This window comes from Polistes dominula, unplaced genomic scaffold (genome assembly GCF_049000335.1).
Source record: "Polistes dominula isolate Pdom_NZ unplaced genomic scaffold, Pdom_raw_medaka contig_18, whole genome shotgun sequence".
Classification (NCBI taxonomy): Eukaryota; Metazoa; Arthropoda; class Insecta; order Hymenoptera; family Vespidae; genus Polistes; species Polistes dominula.
The window spans coordinates 956,666-983,444 of record NW_028301164.1 but is presented as its reverse complement, the minus strand read 5'-3'; the positions used below and the strand labels follow the sequence as shown (position 1 = coordinate 983,444).

General features: G+C 32.5%; 1 long non-coding RNA gene across 1 annotated transcript in view; it reads right to left on the bottom strand.

Annotated features, from left to right (window-relative positions):
- Positions 1–1,443: 1,443 nt before the first annotated feature.
- Positions 1,444–26,779, bottom strand: part of LOC149030480 (uncharacterized) — a 48,582-nt gene continuing 23,246 nt past the window's right edge. The window contains exons 2-3 of the long non-coding RNA XR_016178719.1: positions 2,846–4,185; positions 1,444–2,455 (exon numbers count right to left, since the gene is read on the bottom strand). This is a non-coding gene — a long non-coding RNA (uncharacterized LOC149030480). The remainder of the gene's footprint in view (positions 2,456–2,845; positions 4,186–26,779) is intronic.

Sequence of the window (26,779 nt, the reverse complement as noted above, 5' to 3'; positions counted from 1 at the left end):
TCAGGTGATTTTAATCCACCATACACCCCATTCTACCCTACCACCAACGAATCAATGGTTATCATCTGTTTTCACCGTCTATCATTCGTGTTCGTTTTTGAACACTCTCTCGTATATACGTAATCATGATCGAATAAAAAAAAAAATGAAAAGATAAAAGTTATATACAAAGTAAGAGAGAGAGAGAGAGAGAGAGAGAGAGAGAGAGAGAGAGAGAGAAAGAGAAAGAGAAAGAGAAGATTTTCGAGGTCGAAAAAAATGTATTTCCTTGGCTCACGTACGATTCTCGGCATCCAGTAATAATCGGCATGCGCACTGTACTTTTTCATAACGCACGCATATCAATCCCACGGTATGGTAACCCTTCATTTCTTTCGAACCAAGGTCGACCTCACGAAATTTACGAAGCTCGAGGCCTTGTCTCTGTGCTACAGAGAAAAAGAGAGAGAGAGAGAGAAAGAGAGAGAGAGAGAGAGAGAGAAAGAGAGAGAGAGAGAGAGGCAAGAGGCAAACACACTTATTTTGCTGCCTTTTGAATTACATATCGTTGTAAGATCGAAAAAGAAATTTCGTGGAAGTATTTTTTCATCTTTCATCTCGATCATCTTACGAATATACATTTAATAATCTACCCAATGTGTTTTTTAAATTATTTTTGTTGTTGTTGTATGTACGTGTACTTGTGTGTACGTGTATGTGGTATATTTTAAAAATAATTGTTATTTCTTTACTATTAAATTAATTTATTATCGCGGGTATGTAAAATATTATCCGATTAACGCAAAGCTTTAAAACTTAAACTTTAAAAATTAATAATAATATTTATTTAATTAATAATTATAAAAATGTAAACGGTATTTCTGTAATATAATTTTGTAAAGAATTACGTAAGATTTATTTCACAAATTAAATTTTTTAAATTCTTTTTAATTACAATTGATTATAATATTTGAATTATTAACAAAAAAAGAAAACCCCGATTTACATAGGTGTTACAACCTCCTTCATTCCCCTTTCTAATCATCCTGTTGGTCGATCCTGTTAGCAGATGTTTCGTCTAATTTTTTGAATAAGAAGAAGAAGAAGAAGAAGAAGTTGAAGAAAAATCAAATAAGACTGAAGGATAGAATAAACATACAAGGGTGGCGGTATTTGTAAAAAGAAATTTCCTAGACACAGTGTCATTAGCATACGCATCCTTTCGATGATAGAAGCCTTCCGACGACAATTTCTTCTTTCGGGGGTGTAACATTATCGTTTCTTTTTATGCAAACCAGATGCTATCGGAAACAGAAACTAAGAAAAGAGAAAAGGAAAAGGATACGATTTAATAGTCTCTGTTCTCGCATCGTTAAGGACATTTTTGAAAACACGCTGAATATTCGTTTCTCATGTCTGGTGTAACACCAATTTTTATTTTCTCTCATTTTCTCTTGGTTTTTTTTCTTTTTCTTTCTTTTTTTTTTCGTTTTTCTTTCTACGATACTCGAATGACCATAATTAGAAGAAAATTTCGAGACCATAAAGTTTCACTTATTACTCCCCAAACGAATGTTTGAATTTTATTTATCGATAACAGAAGTTTAACTTGTTTCCTGTCTCAATAATCCTGAAATATTTCAAACACGTGTTGAAAGATTTAATATGATTATAAATATAAATATGTATTGATTTAATAATGAACCAAAAAAAAAAAAGAAAAGGAATTCAATTAACAAACTTAATTTGATCACATATTCTTGGTAGTTTATTTTCTCTTTCAAAGACTACAATATCAAAGTAAATATTGTTAAATTTAAAAAACATCGGAAATCCTGTTAGAAATCAAGTGAAAATTAAATATGTTTAAGAATAAAAAAACGAAATTTTTTTTTTTTTTTTTGTATAATGCTCGTCATTATGTTGATCACTCAAGTTAGGGAGTTTTGTCTCGAGAGGCGTTAGAAGGAACACTTTGGGATTGATAAAAAAAACTGGCGCAGGTATTTTTTTCACTTTCTAGAACACCTTTCGTGTTATAATATTTTCTTTCTTATTTTTAAACTATTGACAACGTGTTAATATTTGCCCAAGGATTTTTCAAGAGGACGGGGCATGATGGTAGGAAGGTAGAAATCTTGTTGAGGTTTGGTAGAACAGAAGAATTTCTTAGATTTTCTTGAAAAGAAGTTGCGAAAAGTTCAGCTGTTGGATGACCGACGGATCTAACTGACGTTAAAGAAAACATTGTGGTTTGGTAGGATAAAACCTTAGCCTATCAGAAAGCTAGAAGCATCTGTTAAAACGGTTTAAAGGAAATACGGCGGTAAAGTTGAAAGACTTCTTCCATGAAAGGAGTTACACCGTGAATGGAACTACCTTTCGACGAATCTTTGTCGGAAGTTCACCGACGGAATCTGTCGAACACCAAATCACCGATCTTTTTCCTTCGTTTTATCGATCTTCTTAGATTTTCCTAGAAAAAAAAAAAATAAAATAAAAAGAATAAGAAGAAGAAGAAGAAGGAAGATGAAAGAAAGAGTTTACAATACAATTTACCATTTTGTTATATTTTTAATCTATATTTTTTTTATTTTTATGAAGTGCTACAAAGTGAAACCATTTTAGATTTTTATTAGAAATATTTTATTGATTCTATCTTTTTTATTTTATCGATTATTTAAATTAGATATAAAATTATAGAAAATAATAATAATAATAATAATAATAATAATAATAATAATAATAATAATAATAAATATGAGGATGAAAAATGTCTTGATTTTCAAACATGGAATTCACTATTATTAAATTTTGTGAACAGTCTAGACATTCGTAAGCGATTTCAAAGATATACCTTCAATACCTTAACAATAATGCCGAAATCTTCGTAATGGGCGTGGTTTCTCTTCTTAGGTTTTGCGGCAAGTTTTGGATGGTTCGTGGACGCTTCGCAATCTTAATTGAAGCCCGTTTTGCTTCTAACGCATAAACCTCTGGACAATGAAATGATTGTCAGTCGGAGGCGGTAAGAGGAATTGTCCGAGGGGTGGATTTGTAGGGACTTGTGTATTGTAGGGGGCTGGATAGAAAACTTATAGTGTAGAAAAGAAACCGCCACCGGTAGAGTCACTTAACACCATGACGAAGCTCACTCCTCGAATCTTTTTCTTTTTTTCTTCCTTCCTTCTTTCTCTCTTTCTAATTCGTGAAATGTAGAAAATTTAAGTCGATCATTCGATTTCATGGATTCGTTTCATTCCAATAAAACATTTTAACCCTCCTATCATTTGTTATGATTATAAATCTAATTATTCATTTTTGTTTGTTATTATAAGGTATGAAATATTTGTTTAAATTCTATTTTAAAATACTGTTTTTAATTGTAATCTAATCAAATTTATTATTATAATTATTAAAACTAATGTAAAAGGATTATCTCTGTTGGTAAGGTAGAATATTCCTTTTTACCGATTATAGTTGGCACTGATCAGAACGAAAGGACTAACAATTTTGGTGTACGCAAAGTTGCCTTTTCAAATCTATGAAATTATCAGTGAATGAGTTAAAATAATACGTGTCTTTCAGTAGCAAAAATCCCTTAATTACAATGATCTCCTAGGGACGTTATTTTTTATATTCCCTACTTTCCATTCACAAAATGAATAGCAAGAAATCCATTAGAAAATAGTAGAGATAGCATTAGAATAAAATCGAAGAGTCAAACCTTTTCAAATCGTGTTGAATTTTAGCATTGCTATGAATAAAGCAGCTACTGTTTAACTTTTGTCGTAGTATTGTGATGAATAAAGAAACTACTGTTTAATTTCTATCCAGTAATCCATTATCTCTCTCTCTTTCTCTATTGTTTGACATACCCAACCGTTCTGACAAACGTTGCAATGAATTTTGCTAAACGAAACGTTCAGAATGTTCAGAACGTTTCACTTTCTGGCTACTAACTTGCAAGTCATTCTATATACTATACCATAAGATAAGATTTAAGGAAACGATATTCGTTATAGAAAAAGAAAATCTTGTCCTTCACAGAAACATCTTTGACGTGTCCAACTAAGAGACCGATTTCTGCCATACTTCTCCGCCCACAAGATGATGGACTCCTATCCACGTTTTGCTTCTTACAATGTCCATTCGTTAAGATCGGTCAAAACCAGCTGCTCTCTATCCAGTATCAATCGGTTCTTCCTTAAAGGAATAAAAATAAAAATACAAAAATACAATGGAAAAAGTCGATAAGATGAAAAGATTATTTCTCTCGTGATCGAAGATCTTACAATTAGATGAACGTTCGATCGTTTCACGTTATACACGTCATACCTTTTAACATGTACTGACTGACATAAGAATATTTCCTGAGTTATTATTTTTGTCTTAATGCTACTTAGTTACTTTCCAATGAACACAAAACAAAAAAAATCATGACAGTTAACGTATCATCAATTTTTATTTTAACTTTAAAATATCTCTTTGGATAAATCAATTTATTTAAAAAAAAAAAAAAAAAAAAAGAAAGAAATGATTTTAATAAGATCTTATCTAAAAATAACCAATTCAAATATGACTTTACGGTATATGAATTTGTTAGAAGATCAACTTATGTATATATAGCGAGTTTACGGTTCAACGGAGCAAACCGTATCCGCGGTTTTTCGCAAGTTTCTTTCTATGAAATAAATTCCGTGGATTCTTCTTCTTCTTGAACCAACGACGAGTACGAAGGATGGAAAGGAGGAATCTTCTGCACTTAACTATTTTATTTTATATATATTTTTTTTATTCTTGTACACAGACACACACATAGCACACATACAGTATATACATATATGTATGTAAGGTATGTATTGTTGGTATAGTAAAATCAAGAAGAGCAGATGACGGGCGACGTGATTAGATTCGGTGGTCTTTGAAAGGACGAGAGAAGATGCCCGGGACCGTCACGGATTTCGAATCAACATTCATACGATTTCCGCGCACCTTGCAAGACAGTGATTTTACTATAGTAAACACCAAGAAAGAGATTCCATACAAGAAAAAGTACAGATATATATATATAATATAAAGAGTGGGTGAGTTAGGAGAGTACGTGTAAAGAAGAAAGATAGAAAGTTGGTTAACTTCTTTCATAAAACGTCTTCACGAATTTACCGTCGGTCGTTAGCAGATGTGATTCGCTCGTGATCCGGGTTGATTTCAAAATTAGTCACGGTTACAACCCACCATAGATTCCGCTGCTGCTGCTGCTGTTACTCTTACTGTTACTGTTACTGTTGCAACGTGCTATACCTTTTGTGAGTTGACAGAGACTATGAATATGTGGGGAATCTTCTATGAGACCACGTTTTTAATCTTCCTTAAGGATTCCTTGGAGAATCTTATGAACACTGAACGAAACACGAAGAAATTCTCTGTAAGATTCTTACTCAAAGATATCATCCTATTTACTTTCTTTCTTTCATTGATTTTTTTTTCTTCGTTTCTTCTTACTCTTGCTCTTTTTGTTCTTCTTCTTCTTCTTGTTCGTTTTCTTTTATTCCTGGTACGGTTTTATACGATATATTAATGATACCTACGAGTTAAACGCGGTTATGTGATTCTTTCGTAAATTCCACAAATACCGGATCTTCCTAATTAATTTCGATCTAAAAGGGTTTTACCCCTTTTTCGTTTAACAGAACGTACATGTCGATTCGATCGATCAAAATTCTTTCTGGAAATAAGTGGAACGCCAAGAATTCGATTCCGTACGATATCGAGAAAATTTCTATCTCTCTTTATCGAATTTTATTCGATCCTCGAGAATAAACCATTAATAATAATAATAATAATAAAACGAAAACAAAAGGAATAAGTAAAATAAATGAATATAAAAAAAGGGATATTTGTTCTATTGAATTAGATCAGAGTCGTAAATTAATTTCAACGATCATATTTATTATCGATTTTTTTCTAACGTACAACTTTCTAAGATCGTGTTTGTAGATTTGTTAAAAAAAAATAATATTTTTATCTAAGATAATATTATCTTGAAACGTTTGAAAGTTAAGTTACGTGCGATAGATCGAACCAAACATGTAGTTGTAAATTTTTCTTACAGCGTAACCTAGCTTCGTTTGTCGTAGGTATAAAAAACGTAAGTAAAAAAGAAGAAGAAGAAGAAAAAAAGGAACAAAAAAACGACCTGGTCAGAGGGCTCGTGTCATCGCAGGGAAAGGAAGATGGGAGGATCTAAAATATATATATATATATATATATAGTGAATCTTAGTCCGAGAGAGAAAACGGAACGAATACATTTTTTTAGGAAGAATCAAAAATTGGTAAAAAAAGAAAAAAAGAAAACAAGGTCGTTTTTTTTTCTCTTTCACAATTGACGATATCATTCATGGCTATCGTATTATTAGACAATGGTAAAACTTAACGTTTGTGGAACTTTTCTGAACAATTTTTGACTACAAACGAACTAACAGAGAATCCACTTCTGTCCGTGGTTAGAATAAGCCGAATGCTGTCTTCACGTTCTCTTAAAAAAGAAGAAGATGAAGAAGAAGACGAATAAAAAAGAAAGAAGAAAGTAGAGAAAGATGGAAAAGAAAGTAGGAAAGAAAAAAATCAACGTGAGGTCTCCAGTGATAGTTGAGGGATGATGGTGTGCCCATTGGTTGGGGGTGGACCATTGAAAATCGGCATCTGTGGTCCTTGAAGAAATCATCGATCTTCGTTTTTTATACTACATAGAATAGGATGTAAACCACCATTTTGTTACGGTTATTTTACAGGAGCGAAAGATCCCAACTATCGTTGATTCTTCTGGACAATGTAGTTTTTTTTTTCTTTCTTCTTCTTTTTTTTTTTTTTTTTGAAGGCCACTTTTGTACGAAAAACTTTCTATAAATTATGCACGTGGTACGATAAAAAATATTTCACGTATTTTAATTGTCATCTTGAGAATGAAGAAAGGAAGGAGGAGGACTAGAGTAAAGTGTGTTGTGTGGTCAATGAAGAATAGAATTAATAGTAAAATTTTGAAGATTTATTATCCTATAAGCATTGTTAGATTATTGTTATACAGGTAATTTGTCTTGTAACAAAAAAAAAATAATAATATAGATTGGATAATTGATGTAGTAACGTTTGTGGTGTTCGTCTTTTTTTGATGCTAATCTAAGTTTTAATGTAAACGGGTCTCGCTCGATTTGTATAGTTAACCTTTTAGGTACTAGGTAGCTTTCGAGGATACCATTTTCCAATACGACACGCCACTATAGTGTCTTTCGCCGATAACATCTTTTTTAAAATATATTATATACTAAATTTTATTATTAATTATTAAAATAAATTGTCCTAAGTTAAAGTACATGTGTATCATTTATTTAAGAAAAATTATAATTTATACATAAAAACCAAAAAAAACTTTATTAAAATGTATTCTCATAGAGAAAAACAATTATTCATCACACATCGTAGTGTTTTATCATTTACACGTAATTCTCGTTGAACCCTGTCGTACAAAGAAACAACCTTGCGCACCATTTAACCGTACCTAAGAAGTTCAAATACAAAAAGAAGAAAAGTATTGAACAAAAAGAATATTTAAATGTAAAAGAACGTAGTACGATTCTTATTAAGAATTTAAATGAGAAACTCTCGGGAAATTCGAGTCGTCTACGGTTACTCGCTAAAGTATTATATATACACCATAAGAGAAACTGTTATCGTGTACCCGCAATTCTTCGTCCACTCGATACAAATTGAGTTCGATATAATGGCTAATAACATTCTTTGCAACCTCATTATCGAGGAGGAGTAAAACGAGTTTCGAACGTGTTATCCATCTCTCTCTTTCTCTCATTCTCTCTCTCTCTCTCTTTATAGTCGATGAAGTAAGATGATCGAGGGAGGACGATCGCCTCATGGCGCCTGCATAAATTACTATGTATAGCATCTCTTAGGTTTTGCATCAACGTTGAGAGAAAAAGAGAGAGAGAGAGAGAGAGAGAGAGAAAGAAGAAAACTTCGTATTTCTCGAGACCACGAAGATAATTCAATTGGCTGTAAGAACCAATATAGTGTTACTTTCGATTGGTATTACGTATTGAGACGAGTTATCATCAAGTAAGATTAATTTGAACCACAACTTGAAGACATCATTTCTTTCTTTCGTATATAAAAAAAAAAAAAAAAAAAAGAAAAAAAATCTCTCGAATTTATTATAACATATTGATTTTTATGAATATATCAATCAAATTTTTGCACGAGTATCATTAATTTTCTTTTAGAGAATTGATACTAACGTAATTTTTGTAATTAATCAATTTGTTTAATCTATAATTGTATTGACGATTTAAAATAATATGAACAACTGTGTTTTGTTCTGGTTATATTAAAAAAAAAAGAAAAAAAAAAAGAATGAATTTAAGTATTGCAAAGAAATTGTGTTAAGTATTGCAAAAGAATTGTGTGAAATGTTGAAATTTGTGTGAAAACGTGAAAAGGCCACGAAGGTACAAAAAGGGTAAAATACTTGTCGCGTATGGTTGATGGAAGGGCCAACGGTGTGTGAGAGAAAGAGAAAGAGGGGGAGAAAGAGAGAGAAAGAGAGAGAGAGAGAGAGAGAGAGAGAGAGATGAGTGCTTTTTATCGTCCACAAATCAGCGAGCCGTATAATCGATATTTTACGGCGACATTTCACGCGTTACGATTCACGTAGCCAGGATGTGTTGTCCACTTGATTATTATTTATCGTATTTTGGATAGAACGAACACGAAGATAAAAAAAAAAAAATAGAATAGAACTGAACAAGAGTTAGAGTATATATTATTGTTCCCTGTTGTATTACGCCATCTCTCTTTTTTTAGACGAAGTTTCTATGTTCATTTCTAATATACGATCAACCGAGTAACTATAAATTATTTTATAACAAAAGATTTTAACGAGAAATTCATCATTTTTATCTTGTCGAACAATTTCTGTTTTTTTTTCTTTTAAATTACATATAATAGAATATAATAATAAGAAAAATAATAATTATAATTTAAAAATATTCAAAGGTTAGTATTTTTTTAATAAATGTTTTAATTAACGAATGAATGTCAAAAAAAAAATTAATCAGAACTTCAAAGATTAAAATGTGAATTATACTAAATTTACTTTCATTACTGAAAAATTCGAAATATATTCTGACAAAAGGATGTAAATTCTTTATTCCTTTTAATATGAAATTCCATAAAAAAATTTTATTATTTTTGCTTCGAGCAAAAATTTCATTCGAAATATGTTCTTTCATGCGTGCGTGCGAGTATTCGAGTAAATTTAAATAACAAACAAACAAAAAAGAAAAAATAGAAAAACTTTCTAAATAATCAAAGAACTTTTTGAAAACAAGTGAAAAATCATTTTTCATCGTCATCTTTTTTTTTTCAATTTACTTTTTTCAGGAATTCTTTCAATCCTTTCGAATGGAATATTTTTTCCAATACAAACACACACACACACACACACAATGCCCTTAATTATATCGACATTCCTTTTCTCATTACTTTTACGATTCTCTGTTCCATCCTCCTGGGAATATGGAAAGAGTTAATAGAGAAAAGATCAAAGGAAAGGGTTAACAAAGAAAAGAAAAGAAAAGAAAAGAAAAGAAAAGAAAGTAAAGTAAAAAAAGGGGTTAAAAAAAGAAGGTTTCAAAAGTAATGGATGGAAAATCAAAAAACCTTTCTATTGGCACGTCGTAGTTTTATAGGTCAAAGTTTCGTACTAATGGTTGAAAAATTATTGTCGCGTGTACAATGTTCATAAATCTTGTTTTCATTCCTTCATTCATTTATTTATTCTGACAATTTACTTTTATACCTGACCATATCGAACAAAGTTCTAAACCATTATTGAAATACCTTTCCACGTGCTACTTCTTAACCCCTTTTTCTTTCTTTTTGGCCAAAAGGATACTTAAAAAGAAAAAAAAGTAGGTTCAAATCATTAATCAAAATTTCGAAGTATAGAATGTCAATTATATTAAATTTACTTTTGCTACTGAAAAGTTTAGAATATACTTTGACAAAAGGGTTCAGTCCTTTTTTCCTTTTAACATTGTGACTTATTCTTTCTTTGGCTGTGGTCAAGTTTTATTTTTATTCTCAGAATTTTTTTGTTTTTTTTAGTAAAATATCTGGAAAAGTTAGTTTCTGTATTTGATTTATTTTAAACGAAATTAAAATATTTTTATAATATATTTTTTTATTAATTTTAACACCTATTTAAAACAAAATCACAGTATATACTCTAGCAGAGCAAAAAATATTGAAAAATATTGAATACATGTGTGACATTAAATTACTTTTTAATATTAAACACACGTGTATTCAATATTTTTCAATATTTTTGTACTACTACAGGGTATATTTGTATAAATTTAAAAACATTAAAGCATTTATAAAATGAAACAATTTCTATTATATTATTTGACTATATAAATACATATTAAATAGAGTGAATGTGTAAATTTATTGAAATAATTAATGATCAATTGGATCTGATAATTAAACTAGAAGGAAATGGGAAGGAAACGTTCTCGTTTGCATAGAGTGATTTAATTATCGAGTCTTCGTCTCGTCACTCTCCATTAGCACGTGCTACTTGAAATCCATGAGAGAGAAGGGTTTCTACTGGTACAGAGAAGTACTTTCCATGGTAACGCATTATCGAGTTTCAAGTCTTTTGTACTTGTGAACGAGTATCGAGAGAGTCCTCGATAGTGGGTGTGACGCTTTGAAATTGGATAATTTGAAATTGAAATTACGACACTGGGAGCAAGCTTGCATGATTTCACCTCTTCGAGTCAAGTCGAGTCGAGTGTATACGACCACGTTGTCTGTCCTATGTGTGTGTGTGTGTGTGTGTGTGTGTGTGTGTGTGTGTGTGTGAGTTATATACGTGTAAAATATATAACTATACCCTCTTATCTTTTTCTATCTGTTTACGTTGCACACTCTCTCTTTCTTTCTTAAAAGTTTCTCCTCCAACATCTTCCCGATATATTCTTGGTTTTCTTCCTTTTCTCGTAGTTTCGTTTTTCTTTATTCTTATATATCCACTCGCGAGAGAGGAGTCCATTGTGTTTTCGGTTCCTCTTTTCTTAGCTCTTACTCAGAAAACAAATGACCGAGCACATAAAGACGGTAGCAAAAAGCATTTGGCTTCCTTCGTTAAAACTAATATATGTCACCATTATTTTTAATAACGCAAAAAGGGCAAGAACCGTAACGTTTCGGTAATGGCAACTTTCTGTATATCTCTTTCCTTCTTTATCTTTCTACTTTTTTTTCTTTTTCTTCTTCCTCTTCATCTTCTTCTTGATCTTTCGTTTCATTTTTATCCATCTCTCTCTTTCTGACTCTTTTCTTGACGACGCGCTCGCGTCGTCGGCAGATGTTACAGCCGATCGACTAACGAGGAGTAACGTTTCCTTTTTAGATTCAACAATCCTCGTTAGATTTCATACCGAATTATCTGTTACTAATTTTTTACTATATTTTATTCAACAGATATCCATCACTCGTTTTTATAATACCACACTACGAATTTTTAGAATTTAACTATAGAGTTGGTTGTTTCGTTTCTACACGTGTGTGCGTGTGTGTATCTGTTAATAAAGATTTAGATAGTAGACACACACACACACACACATTGTAAAATTGTTCATTATATCAAATTTGTATCGTTTTATATTGTTTTTATTATGCCCACATCGAGAGATTCTCAAAAAAAGTATCGGAACACCGTAATCCATCGACGCAACTATATATCGTTAATTGAACATTTCTTTTTCTATGGTAAATTCCCACCTACTAAAATCGATTCTCAATGAATCCTAAATTTTTTTCATGGTAATTTCATTATACTTTTTCTTCTTTTCTTTCAATTTTATCTTTCAAGTCCATTGGAAACACAGATGTAATTAGGTTTATTACAAAATAACGTGTCAATTCTCAAACTAAACACGCAATTGTAAAAGTTTTCTACGAATATTTATTCATTGAATATTCTTCAGTTAAATTGTATTATATTTTTATAAAAAAAAAAAAAAAAAACAAATTTTAAAAACATTTATAATTAAAAGAACAGCGTGTAATTATTTGCATCATATTTCTTATATACTTATACGAATCTTAAGAATAAAAAAATAAAATAATATAAAGTAAAATGAAATAAAATAAAATAAAAGAGATGAGGCACGAGTGAAGGAAGTTGACGCTTAATAATTACACGGTAAATCAAGACTAATTAACGTCATAATTATTGGCTGAAGGTAGAACAAAATTTTCGAGAATTACACGTATGCGTGTGGATATATATATATATACACACATACACACTCACATAGAAACACAAATGAGTACACGTGCGCATACATAAAAACGTCTCTCTTCGCCACCCAGAGAGTAATCAATTTCAAGCCCGGTGTGGGATCGAAAATGTAGTTTTTGTCACGAGTGTCGAGTTCGGTGAAGAACGTCGATTGTGGACACGTTGGATGAAACAAAAAGAAAAAAAAAGGAAAAAAGAAAAGAACAAAAAGAGAGAAAGCGTAAGTGTAACCTTTTACGTGGACAAGTCACTATTAACAATTATTTATGTATTCTAATACACTCTACTTACATTACAGGTCAATCTAAAACTATTGGGGTTGTCCTGAAAGTTCGTGTTGATTGTCGATAGATGGCATTAAGGTTCCTTTGCTAAAAAACCTGAAAAGTTCTGGAAGCACGAAATTTTAAAGTTATTATATTATTATATTTTATATTTATTATTATATATTATTATATTATTTTTATAATTATATATATATAACAACAACAAAAACTTAAATGGGTTGCATTTCAATTTTCCGTCAAAATTGGCACGAACTTTCAGGACAACCCAATAAAAGTCATAATTGCACAGGAGTTATAAAATAATTACATTAGAATAAAAAAAAAAAAAAATGCTAAAATTAAAATATTTCAATCTTAAATTCTATTAATTAGGAATATATTATTACCGTTGCACAAATGCGTATCATTCGGAAAGTCATACAAACAATATTGAATAAATGCAATTACATAGATGACCACTTGTCAGTTTTAAGGTGAATTCCGAGGAAGACGGTGCTTCGATCATATACTTGGTGTTTGTTTAAGTAACAATACACATTCCTTTTGATTAATTAAGCGACTCACCGTCTAACTCACTTTCCAAGCTAATCTGTTTAATGGTTTTCGTGTGCGACGATATTTGCGACCGTGGACCACAGCTTCTGAGTGCCTCACGCAAACCAAATTTATCTCTTTTTCTTTATTTTTTTTTTTTATTTCCATCATTCACGTATCACGATTCACGTATCATTTTATACGTTCAACCTTCGTACAATTTTGGCATACGTTTACGGATTTAATCGAACACGATCGGGACCATCCTTTTTCTCGTTCCTTTGATCAACCGTTCGTTTCATAAACGAACGATACTCTCGTTGCGAGTGCCGATGCTTCAACTCATCAGCGTCAAATTTTCGAACGAGATTCTATCCAATCGATAGCGTCGTTCTCCAATGAAAGAGAGAGAGAGAGAGAGAGAGAGAGAGAGAGAGAGAGAATACGTGGCCCAGCTTTTACAAACGCGATCGTTAAAACGGTGAAATCGTTCCCGATACGATGATCATCATTCGCGTAACTCTCTCATTGCGTGGGAGATAGTTAGACTTTTATGACGTGATTTAAATGATTGATTTCATTCCTACTCTCTTGTCGTAAATATAATAATAATAATAATAATAATAATAATAATAGTAATAATAATAATAATAATTCAAATATTTTTGATATTTAACGTTGACTTTCCAAATGTAAACAAGCTTCCTTTTAAACTGGGTTTCTTTTTTTTCCTTTTTTTTTCCCCCCCATTTTTTCTTTTTCTCGACAGAAAAGTAGAAAGTCTTGTTCGAATTACCATTTATCCGTTTTGTTTTCTTTTTTGGTTTTTTTTTTGTTTACCATCGTAGAAGGTGTATTGGACCTGTAATTGTTATTGAGAAGAGAAGACGCGATTTCGATAAAAAAAAAAAAGATTAAGAAAGAAATTCATATTCACGCTTATGAACACGAATAATAAAGTTTCACTTTCCTCGTTGGGGTAAAAAAAAAAAAAAAAAAAGAAAAAAGAAAAAAAAGAAAATAAAAGAAGAAGAAAAAAAACAAGTAATGTTCGATCGAAGTTGATCTCTGCCAGGTGCAAGGCATCCACATCCACGTTGTGATGTGGGCGTTTTATTCAGCCTAGTTTTCACAATACACGAATCTCTTTATTTTCATGCGGGCACATTCATGATCAAGAAATTCATTCAATTTGGTTAAGTGTGAGACTTTCATCTCTCTCTCTCTCTCTCTCTCTCTCGATCTCTTTCTGGAGTAGGAAGAAAAAAAAGATATTTATTAAACAGTCTCGTGTGCCTTACTGAGTTTACCGCAATGGGGGTGAATGAACAAATTATAAAATTCATTTCTATTTATGTTCTATTCAATAATACTAATTATAATATAAAATGATGTATTTAATGAATATTCTCTTGATTCATCGTTGTATCAATGATATCAGAATCATTTGTTATATAAAAGCGTATTGTAATATAATCTTCAACCATATATATCACCGTAAATTAATTCAAAATAATCAATGTGTTATTCGATAAATCCGATATTATTAAAAAATTATTGATCAGTTATTATACAATCGTTACCTGTAATTATTCTATTGAAATTATTCATAATTTAGTACAAAATTGTGAATAAAAAAATATGAAAACTAATTTTATATATATTTATAATATAATTGCATAAATTGTTCACATGTGCACTCATGTGAGAATACATGTTTGATCTGTTCAATAATAATATAAAAATCTTATATACAACAGATGCACGTTACTATTATATAATACAAAAAGAAAAGAAAAAAGAAAAAGTTTCATTATAAGTTACTTCTTATTGAAATAGAAGTTAACTGTAAATAGTGTGCGTGTATACGTGTACGTTATTCGAAGGACACACATTTTCTCGTTTAAAAAGAATTTCATTATTCCTTTAAAGGAGTTCCCTCCGAGGGCAAAAGAGTAACAAGATGCGATGATAGCAAGACGCGCATAGCAGCTGTTGCCTTGTGATAGCGCGAACGAAAAGAAAAAAAAAAAATAAGAAAGAAAATAAGGAAGAAAGAAAGGAAAAGAGGGAAGGAAAGGAAAGGAAAGAGTAAAGAGTACGAGGAGGAAGGGTTTAATGTACCTCGAAGCTAAGGACGAGCTCATACTCTACTCTCCTATCTTTACCCATTCCCTAAGGTTTACCCTTCGTATGCGTCATATGGCGATCAGCAACGATCTTTTCCATAAGCTTAATTATACCAAAACTCGTTTATACTAGACCGAAGTTATGCGATAATCATGTATATTAAAAATCATGAATATTTTTCTAAATTCCAATGAGATAACAGTGTTAAACTTATAAATATTACATTGGTCAATATTTATTTTAAAGTCAAATTAATGTAAAATACTTTTAATTGATCCTATTAATCTCATTATAACAGTAGGAATACTCAATTAGGAATAATATTTATGTGTAATTCCCATAACTGTTAATAATTCAACTTATTGGAATGGGCCACAGTGGATACATTTCTACAATCATAAAATCTGTGGTTAATGAAACCAAAATATATTTACCTATAATTATGAGAGTTGTTTAAGTTATTATATCTCTCGTTTTACAATATTATAATTACATTTGAATCACTAAATGAATTCTATACAATATTGAAATAACAAACAGACTATTTTCATAATTATGATTATATATATATATATATATCTCATCATTACATTATAATATATGTTAGTTAATAATTATGAATTAAAAAATAATAAACGAGAAAAGGTAGAATATAATGTTGTACGAAGTGCAACAATGGTCCAAAGTAGACGTATCCATCTTATTAACGGACTTTAATCGTGTCTTCAGCGGCACTTGGTTCATGGTATTACCTTTGCGACCACCTTGGCGAAAGCATTGTTCGTCGAAAAGAAGGTGAACGGAGATGGGGAAGGAAGGGACTTAAAAACGAAATGCAGAGGAATGGACGAGTGGCACCCTCCAAACCTCCCCCTATATATGGTGTTTCTCAACCCACTCTCAAGCAAGCAACCCCCTGTTTTTCTGCTTCGCTTGTAATAAGATACTCACAATCTTCGTATGTAAATGCCGGCCATTCATTACGTTCTCCATGCTGAATGATTGGAACCCCCTTTTGTGGGAATCCCTTTCACGACAAAAGCCGTATCATCGCATGCTTTTTTAAGATGCTCATGGACATGGTCCATTGGGGTATATAATATTTGCACAGGGCATACTAGGAATTGGTACGAGTATGTGACGTGATAGCGTTCACGTTGATTTCAATGAGTTTTTTTAAAAGGACCAGCGATAAAAGGCTTTTACTACGAAGGGACACTAAACAGAGAAAGAGAGAGAGAGAGAGAGAGAGAGAGAGAGAGAGAAAGAAAGAGAGAGACTACTGTCTTGCTTTTTTTTCCTATTTTTTTTTATATATTCTACGGGACCTCAGTTTCAAGAAATTCTAAGGCTACGCGCCAGGTGTAAAGGTACAAGTGCAAGCAAGTACTCGATCTCTACAGAACTGGATCTATTATAAAAAAAAAAGATTATAAAAATAAAAAGAATTAGACGATGGAGGTTCTCGATTATTTTGTGCTTGGGATATTTAAAGGGGGTATTCATAAGATATAAATAATACCTTACACTATGATAATTTTAATAATAAAGTTATTTATTTTATTTTGTAGAAGTTTCAAATTTGTTAAATAATTAACTCATTATCTATCCTTTTATTTATTTATTTTGTTTTAAAATATATTTTAGATAAAATTTGTATAATTTTTCTCACGTATATCCAACACTCTATCATTTATTTTGATTATATATAAATATATAAAAAGATAGAAAGATGAGAAAGAAGAAGTCTCGTCTGCTAATTTGAATATTGGAGTTGAGCGCGGGGGTGTCGGTAACGGGCAGCTGCACAACTCGCATAAAACATAAAACGTCTCTAAAAGCATTCGGTTGTCCGTAAAGAAAGAGGAAGAAAGAGGAAAGAGAGAAGAACGTGGGTGAGTGCGTTCAAGTTGAGGCCACGAACTTCTTTGAGAACCGAAAGGATCCTCTCCCGCGAACGACGCCCCGAAGACAAAACGTTCGCGTGCCCCGAACAAATTCTACGAACCCGAAACGAAACTCGTTTTCTCTCCTACACGCGTTGTTGACCATCTTTTTCTTTTCCTTGAAGAACGTATTCGTGCGAAAACGATTGTCAGCTTGGAGTAGTAGTAGAATATGCTAAAAGATTTCTTTTGATCCTCGTCTCTTTCGCGACGAGAAATCAGATCTTATTTTTTTATTATTTCTCAACCCTACCACACCTGCTATAGACCAATCATTCGAAATTTCTTCGAACGAGCTAACAACAACCATGACAAAAAATCCTATTTATACTTCTTCAATTAATTCATCATACGTTAAAAAAAAAAAATCACACAAAATAAAAAACATTTCATTAAGATCGGTTCAGTAGTTTAGAACTTCATTGAGAACCAACAATATGACACTAAATTTTTATATATAAACGGTTCATATATAAATTCCATTGGTGGTATCATTTATTCGTTTTAATTATTTCCATATACGGGTTTAAATAACACGTGTTAGTTCGTACGCGAACACAACGGGGTCTTGTAATATTTCTTTAAACACGTGCGAGTTATAAATGTTTTATAATCGAACCAGACCCCCCAAAACTCTATGCCTGTGTTTTTTATTTCTTTTTTTTGTTTCTCTTCTTTTTCCCTATCCACATTCCACTTCTCGGTGATCTCTCGTGAAGGAACCGACAGCTACTCGTGAAAGGAAGGAAGGTTGGTGCGATTAGTCCTAATCGAGCGAAGAAGTGCAGCTGCTTTTAGAGACACGAAAAAGAGAGAAAGAGAAAGAGAGACAAGAGAGAGAGAGAGAGAGAAAGATTGTTCCGTGGTCTCTCTTAGTTAAATCTTTCTCTCTCTCTCTCTCTCTTTTGGTAGAATGTTAAAGTAGGACAGAAGGACGTTTACGACGCGCGACCAGAGCCCGTCAGAACGTGGAAAAGGGCTAAAGGGTGTTAGTTTCACCTGGGTGGTCCCGCGAGTCCCTCAGGATTAATCGGCGACGTCTCGGACGACGCAATATATAAATTGGTCCGTTCCTTTCCTTTTCCCTTCCTTTTTCTCAAGCCCTTCTCAAAACCGATTCTCTTCTTCTTATTCTTCTTAAGATCTATCAGGGATTACAAATGTCTGCTTCTTTGGTCCTTAACATCATCGTAGATGAATATCTTCGTAGCCATTCGTCGAAGGAAGAACGGCTTCTGGTCTTATTTCGACTTTGATCGAATTGCCGGGAAGACACGGGTCTGCCTTTTACCTTATTCGATTATGCAAAATACAAGACAATGCTAAATTTCGACCTTCTATATTTCTTCCGCGTTACCCAGTCTCTCCCATGTCCACAAAATTTCATCTAAATCGATTCGAATTTAAATCAGATTTGCCATATCTTTCATTCGATTTTTCAACATTTATTTTATCATTGTTATTTTAATAATTGACATAACTATGAACGATATAAATACAAGTATCATTTTTGTTATAAAAGAAAATAAGTTATATCAAATACCAAATATATAGAGTAAATATAATATATTGGACGAATGTTTGGAAGAATAAAAGAGAGAAATCAAGCGATGATTCAACACAACATTTCTCTCTTGTCACGTAAAAGGGCCCTACGAGACGTTGATCCCGCGAGAACGTCGAACATTACCATCTAGTCAACCATTCTCGTCGCGCGTCACCATCAATAACGTATCCTTGGGGTCAACTCTTTTCTCTCTCTCACTCTCTCATTCTAACTTATGCCAACGCTATCGTTCGTAGTCGCAAACACATTCGTCTCGCGTCTGTCCTTCTCCCTCTCTTCGAAAAAGCAACCTCAGACTCAGCAACCCTTTCGAATCGTTTTCCTTTTTTGTTTCCTCTTCTTCTTCTTCTTCTTCTTCTTGGTCTTGGTCTTGGTCTTCTTCTTGGTTTGTCTCCTCTTTTCCTCCTTTAAGCCGGGGGTTCCTCTAGCCGAGTCGCACGCAATCGGCATTGGCCATAAAGTTGCACGGGGTCTACAGCTTGTAGGTAAGACACGCGGTGGGACAGCGTCAAGAAGTGTACAATGCCGTGTAGCCCGCGTGTCCGTGTGCCACGACATGCTCGCTGCGGTGTCCAACAAATGACGGGACCGTCGTGTGTGGTCTCCACCTGCGTGGGTGTCTTCTCTCTCTCTCTCTCTCTCTCTCTCTCTCTTTCTCTTCTACTTCTCATGCTTACATCTTTTCCCTTTCGCTTGCTCACAAGTTTCTTCCTCATCCTCTTTTTCCCTCCTCCCTTCTATCTTCTTCTCCCTACTCTCACCTTTCCACTTTATCCTCCTTACATGCATACCGAGACGGGTCTATCTCCGCGTATACATATATCCTTCTCTTTCTGTGCTCTTCAAAATGCTCCCTCCTGAGAGAAATGTCCCGGGACAATGTGTGCGTGTGTGTGAATATACACTTCGAAACACGAGTTATTATATAGATACATGGATTTACTCGGTTATGTCGTGAATGTTTGATGCATGTTGTCGAAGGGAAAACGTTTTCGAAAAGTTTACCAACACTGTGGAATTATTTGTGATCATCCAAGTTGATTGATGGCTCCTAAGATACGATTACTGTCACATTTGATATCTTGGATATTTAGGATTATATAGGGGGAGAGGGCTTGATCTTTTTAAGGTGTGTTATATATTTCGAATTATCATTTAGAACTAATTGTAAGATTCCTGCAAATATTGAACACCTGAACTAACTCTTATTCAGAATTCTTAGTCAACCTCTTCATGAATTTTATTGGCACATCGAAAGTATTCGATTTCAGCGTAATAATTTATAAAATATTAAAAATTGATTAGATGGAGTTAGGTGGATTAGTCTCGGTTTATACGAGACCCTTCCCAAATGACGAAGCATGGAATGTGAGTTAACTGGTAGGACAAATAGAATTCCTACGAGGTACTTTGTATTCTCAGGTGCACTTATGTAGTCAAGCATTTATGTCTGCTAGAGACTCCCCACTCGTTGAAGTGAGGTGGCGAACGTTCGCGAGTGGTCTTGTATCTCTCTTTTTTTACCTGCACCTTCTTCATCCCACTTTCGTTGGAAAATAGTAAATGCGGAAGAGAAAACACCAGTCGCGTGGGTGCTTGAATAATTCGCTATCGTAAAATTCGTAAAGAACGTGCACGATCGTTCCTGTCGTCTACGATTATCGAGAATATCATCGGTTGGACACCAACGGCAACGGATTAGATTTCTGGAAATTCAATTTAATACGATTGGTAAAAAACGAGGAGGGGTGGACAAGGGTAAATGGAGAGAGAGGTAAATCGAAAGCGTGCTCGAACGAAAGAATTCGAAAATTTTCTTTCACGTTTTATCTACTACACTTTCTGAATGATCAATAAGAATGTATTTTATGTTTGGTAAAGCATGATCGTGGTTAGATAATAAGAATAACACATTTATTGGATTTATTTAACAAAAAAAAAAACAAAAAAATTGATTCACAAATTGATTTGATCGTTTGGTTTTTCTTTCTGAACAACATCGTATATTTTCACATTCGCGATAATATTTTAATCAGAAATAATGTTGATATATATTATTATATGTCATCAAGGATAACGATTCTGTGACGTTCAGAGAACACATTCGCGAATGGATTTCCATTCAACCCAGTTACACATTTTAAAATCGTTAATTTCGTCGTTTGAATTTATACTAATAAAAAACCAATATCTAGAATATATAATTTCGTTAAATCCACAAAACAGGTATCATTTATTTAAACCACGTACGTGAAGGTTCCTACATTTCAAATGTATATAAGCAAACGAATAAAAAGGATTCGTTGAATAACGGCGAAAAATCGTAACGGTATATGGAGTCAAGAGAGAAAGAAAGAGAGAGAAAATAAAATAAAATAAAAGAAATGGGTAAAAATGTTTTCAACCTCTGTCGGGTTTGCTTTAGATCGATCTTTTAGCATGTGGTTCCATGCGTCAACTGTATCGCAGGTAAGAAACGTCGAAGTAGTCGATAAGTCGTCGCGAGCCGCGAGGAAGAATAAGAATCCGATCTTTTGCCATCCGCCCCCCTCCCCCTTCTCCTCCTCCTTGCCATCCTACCGATGGAAAGTGCATCCTTCGGAAAGTGGATGGAGTTGAAGATAAAAGAGAAGGAACGTTCGAGGGGACCCAGTATGTAATGGAACAAGCAGGTAGTTCTTAAGATTTCTTTCGAGAGAACGACTGTTACGCGGCTTTTCGATGCTTCGAACGTTCGAAGAAGAAGAAGAAGGGTAGAGAAAAGAAACAAAAAAGAAAGAACAAAAGATAAGATAAAAAAAGTCACAGAGAGAGAGAGAGAGAGAGAGAGAGAGAGAGAGAAGGAAAGAGAAAAGATGTGCGGAAAAGATACGCATCTAACTTCGTCCCTTTTTCGTACGTTAGGTGTTGGTTTAGGCAAGCAAGGGTTTCGAGAAATAGATAAATATCCTTAGCGAGAGAAAACAGGAAGTGTGTTTCTACGTGGGTGGAATCTCCTCTTCTCTTCCTTTCCTATCGTTTCCTTTCCTAGTTTCTTTTTTTTTTTTTTTTCCTTATTTTTCTTGTTAGAGATATATACATATATATATACTTTAGTTGAAAATAAATCGATACTTTAAAACTTATTTTTGTCTTGTTTCTACTATAAAGAATTTTCTTTATTTTTCTCGTATAGAATCAGAAGAAAATCGAGTTGTCCGATAATGGTGGTCGTGATGGTGGTGTATAGAAAGTAAATCGAGACTTTACGAAGTTAGAAAAAGTAGTACGTGCCAAAGGAAATCTTTCTTTGTTTTCATTTAAGTGACAACAGGAAGGACTCTTAAGTTTCTCGTGAAAGATAGTTCACAGATTCACACTGTTGAGATTTTTCTTTCTTTCTTTTTAAAAAAAATAAAAAAAAAAATGAATAAAATCGATTTTCCTTAGTGGTCAAATTGAGCGAATAACTTGTTCAAACAGTTCTCTTCTTTTACAGAGAATTACCAGAAGTTAGAGAACGATCTTTGATTTCCGAATTGTTTAAGGATCTAATACTAACTCTTGTGGCAATGCCATTATCGAAGTTGACGACTTCTCGAGATTTTTTTTTTTTTTTTTTGATCTTTCGACGCTTTTTATCGTCGTACTTACATTAGCCGACAAAAACGCTTTTGCTGAGATTTATATTCTTCTTCTTCCTTCTTTTTATTTTTTTTTTTATATTTCAAGTGGATCAGGAAAAGTAGAAGAAGCATTTGGAACAGGATACAAAAGTCACGCCTGGTATCCGCAATTTTTTAACGAGTGTCAAGTATCTGTAAAGGAAATACTGTATTTTAATATTTCAAGTGTTTCCTTTTTTCTCGAGTGTTTCCACTTTAAGCAAGAGAGTGTGTAGATAATTTATTATTATTAATTCATCCTCTAGAAGATAATAATTATAGTCTTAATTATTTTCAAATTAAACAAAGTATAATTAGAATATTAATAAAATAAAATATACATATAACATATATATATATTATATTAACAAAATAATCTATAAAAAGGACTTGATAATTACTAATTGAAAATAGTTCAATATTGCAAGGTATTTCTTTGGAATTTTAATAAGAATATAATTCTACTCATTAACGTATACTAATTGCTGCATTATCTCTAAGTAAAACTTGTAACATGGTCATTAATAATTTTTCCTATCTATCTTTCGGAAAAAAAAAAAAGGAAAAAAAAACGTTTCGTCATATAAAAGTAAAAGATATGCAGTAATTTGTAATAATCAAACCGGTTGCAATAAAACTCACGTTCCCATATTATTAATGAACATTAATTTAATGATATTCATGTAAAAGTAAATAAGAAAGAATAATAAGAAAAGAGAAAAAATAATAAAGAAAGAAAAAAGATAAAGAAAATATTCAAATATTCCAAACGTGTAAACGTCGTACATCATCAACACACGATGTTTCCTTGAAATTTATAAGAGGACTAGTCCATGAGTTGATGGCTTTCGACAAGAGAGCTCACTACTATTTATCGTCTTTAATCGATCGTAAAGCGAAATCGAGAATGTCCCCTGTAAAGGAAACGGACGAACCAAAACCGTGTTTCCGTTAGCAAGCGCGTCGTTCCATTTAATCCTTAAAAGCTTGTACATCGTTAAGCAACTTGTACGACGTTGATTTTCGATTTACCTTATCGGTTTATTCCTTTGATTTCTTCTACTGCTACTACTACTTCATTATTTCTTTTTTCTATTTTTTTTCTTTTCGTCTTTCTTTTTCCAATACTTTTTTATCTTAAGATTTTTCTATTTGTTTTCTTTTTTTGGTTTCGTTAAATATATTTTTTATCTTTTATTAATTAAGAAATATATAAAATTAATTTTGAATGAGAATTATATATTTAATTTTTATTCGCGTGACACATTAATATGAATTTTAAATACAAGAAAAAACAAAAATTATTAATTAGTCAAATCTTGTTTTTTTTTTTTTTTTTTTTTTTTTTTTTAAATCAGGAAGATAGAATATTTTTATCAATACAAGCAAATTAATTTCACGGATTTGGATATTTAACACACGTTGTTAAAACCGCGTAATTTAAATCTAGGTTACACATATGTTTTAACTTTCTGGAAAAGAAACCAATACAATATATTTCTGAATAGTAATCATATTTCTTTACATTTTCTTTCCTTTTGCGTGTACATTAATGATTAATGTCTTTTTCAGATGTCTCTTTGAATATTTTATATATCGGTGAAAGGAAACGTTTCTAAATCGATGAATGAGTAGGAGATGAAAATTTTCTCTTTCTCGCGAAGACGATGAAAAAAGAGTAAAAAAAAAAAAAAAAAAGAAAAGAGAAAGAGAAAGAGAGAGAGAGAGAGAGAGAGAGAGAGAGATTCTTTCAGAGGGAGTGAGTGAAAAAAAAACTGTCTTTTCACGATAGCAAGTTGACACGAAAAGAAAGACTTATTTAAATTTGAGTGGGTCCGAGCGTGCCACGCATAAGTTTGGCTCAACCAAGAATCTACATATTTGTATATGCATACACGTGTACACATAGAAATAAATAAATATATATATATATATATATATATATATACCTGTAGTGAAAGAAGGAGGGTGGTAGTCTCGTATCATATCCGTTACATACCGAACGTTCGTTCGTCCTTCGAAAAGGAAAAAAGGATATAAGTGTGCCTTGCGAGAATTCGTTCCTGTCTGACGCATTCACATATCCTTTTTTTTCTCTTATATTAGTAATCTTCTTTTTCTTTCATCCTTCCTCTCCCCACACTCCTTCCTTCTTCTTCTTCTTCTTGTTCTTTTAGTGCGCGTTACCCTTAGCTCCAGTCGTTATCTGTCTCTGGCAGGACAGTGTTAGGTTACAGGCATTACCAGGGACCGAGATAAACGGCACTCAGGAACAAATGCTCATCCAGAAAAACCTTACGATAAAGAGAGTATCTTTACGAGTGTCCCTTTTTGTATCGGTTCGAATTTTCGACAGTCAGCATTTTCAGTTAGTTCGTCTTTCTATCTTTAATTTCAACCATTTTCACCTGCCTTCTTACGTATAAGACGATTCTTTTTCTACTACTACTACTACTATTACTATTACTAATACTATGATGGTTGTTACAGGGATATATATATATATATATATATATACGTTTTACTAAGTGCTACGATTACCTTAGCTTTTATTTCTCTCGTCGTATCTCTTCAAGCTCATCCCAAGGAATCACTTTGCCAGGAAATAAGAGAGAAAATAAGAGAAAATAGAATAAATTCCACACACAGAGTCGTATAACGAACGGTCTCGTTAAAATCGAAACTCTTCTTCTTCTTCTTCTTCTTCTTTTTCTTCTTTGATAATCGTATCGAGCTTGTTAGATATTATTTTTCTTAGGTAAATCGTTAATTTACAAATTACTCGGTATAATTCACATTTGATAGTTTTACGAGTATAAGTATGTATTACTGATATAAACAAAAAATTCTAACATATATTATTTTGTTCTCTCTCTTTCTCTTTTTATTAAGATTAAAGGAATAATTTTATTTTGTCATTGAAAAAGTTTCTGTATAAATACGACGGATATGGGATAAGATAAAAAGAATGTTAATTCATCTTCAAATGGATGATGCACTTTCTACAAACTAAAGAAAGAGAGAGATGGAAAGAATGCAATGCATATGTGGCATATGCATTCTTTTGGCAAGACGATGCAAAAGTCGCTTCTGAACGGTCTTTTGTCAAGACAAAAAGGATCTTTCGTGGACTGTTTCTTTCTTTCTTTCTTTCTTTCTCTCTTCTATCTAACAATTTGAAAAGAAGAAGATTCGTAAAGGAAACAGAAAAGCACCCACGTACATATATGCATTTATACGACACTTATTGTTCATGTTGGATGTCCATCTGTCGTTGACAATAATTTCAATAGGTACTTTGACAGTCGTGGAAAGGTAGCTTCGACTTAACTCGATCCTTATATAGAATTTTGACGATATGTTTTCGTATAATAAACTAAAGCATTACGCACGTATGCCAATGTAAGAAATAAAGAAAAAAACATTCAAACGAGAACACACGAGGAAACTGCTTGTTCGTTTTTGATCGCGCGACGTATAACATTTATAACCAAAAATATTATTTAATTAAAGATTATTACACGTTTGATAACGAAGAACGTCATAATTATTACAATATGATTATCAGATAAAAACATTACCTTCAAAAACATATATCGGATGACTATTATCAGATTACAATTGCATATAATATTACGTTGATAAGAAAAATAAAAGATCAAATCAGAATTCAAATAAATATTAAAGTGATAAACAGTAATAGGAATGTGTTATAATTACAAGATACTCGAGTATCATTTGCAAAGAGTTAAAACTTAACACGAGAGAAAATAAGAGATTGGTTTAACGTTGTTATCGAAGTAAGGGGATCCCACCTCGTGTGGTTAGAACGCGACGATGATAATTTATAAATAACAAATTCAAGCGTCTCTTGCCAGAGATATCCCACCTCTTCGCCTTCTTCTCTCGAGCCACGATATTTCATGGTGAATGAGAAAGACCGAGAAAGAAATAAAGAAAGAAAGAAAGAGAAAGAGAAAGAGAAAGACAACGAGCCAAGGTATCGCATCACTCTCGAGAATAAATCGCTGTCAGAGAGATCTTTCATCAACTTTAATTCTCTTGATACTCTTTTCTCCCCTTTCAACCCCTCCCTCCCTTCTTCCCACCTTATTTCTCACAGTATCATCTTCAACCCTTTTTTCCTCTTTTTTTTTTCGTTCGTCGTGCAACGTTATCGCATGTATCCTACGTCGTAGGAATTATTACGAATGTTTCAAACGATTAGATTATATTCCTATCTCAAGGACATCTCTTCTCATTAATCTTTCATTACTTTTGACTATTTTTTTACGTCTTTCTAAA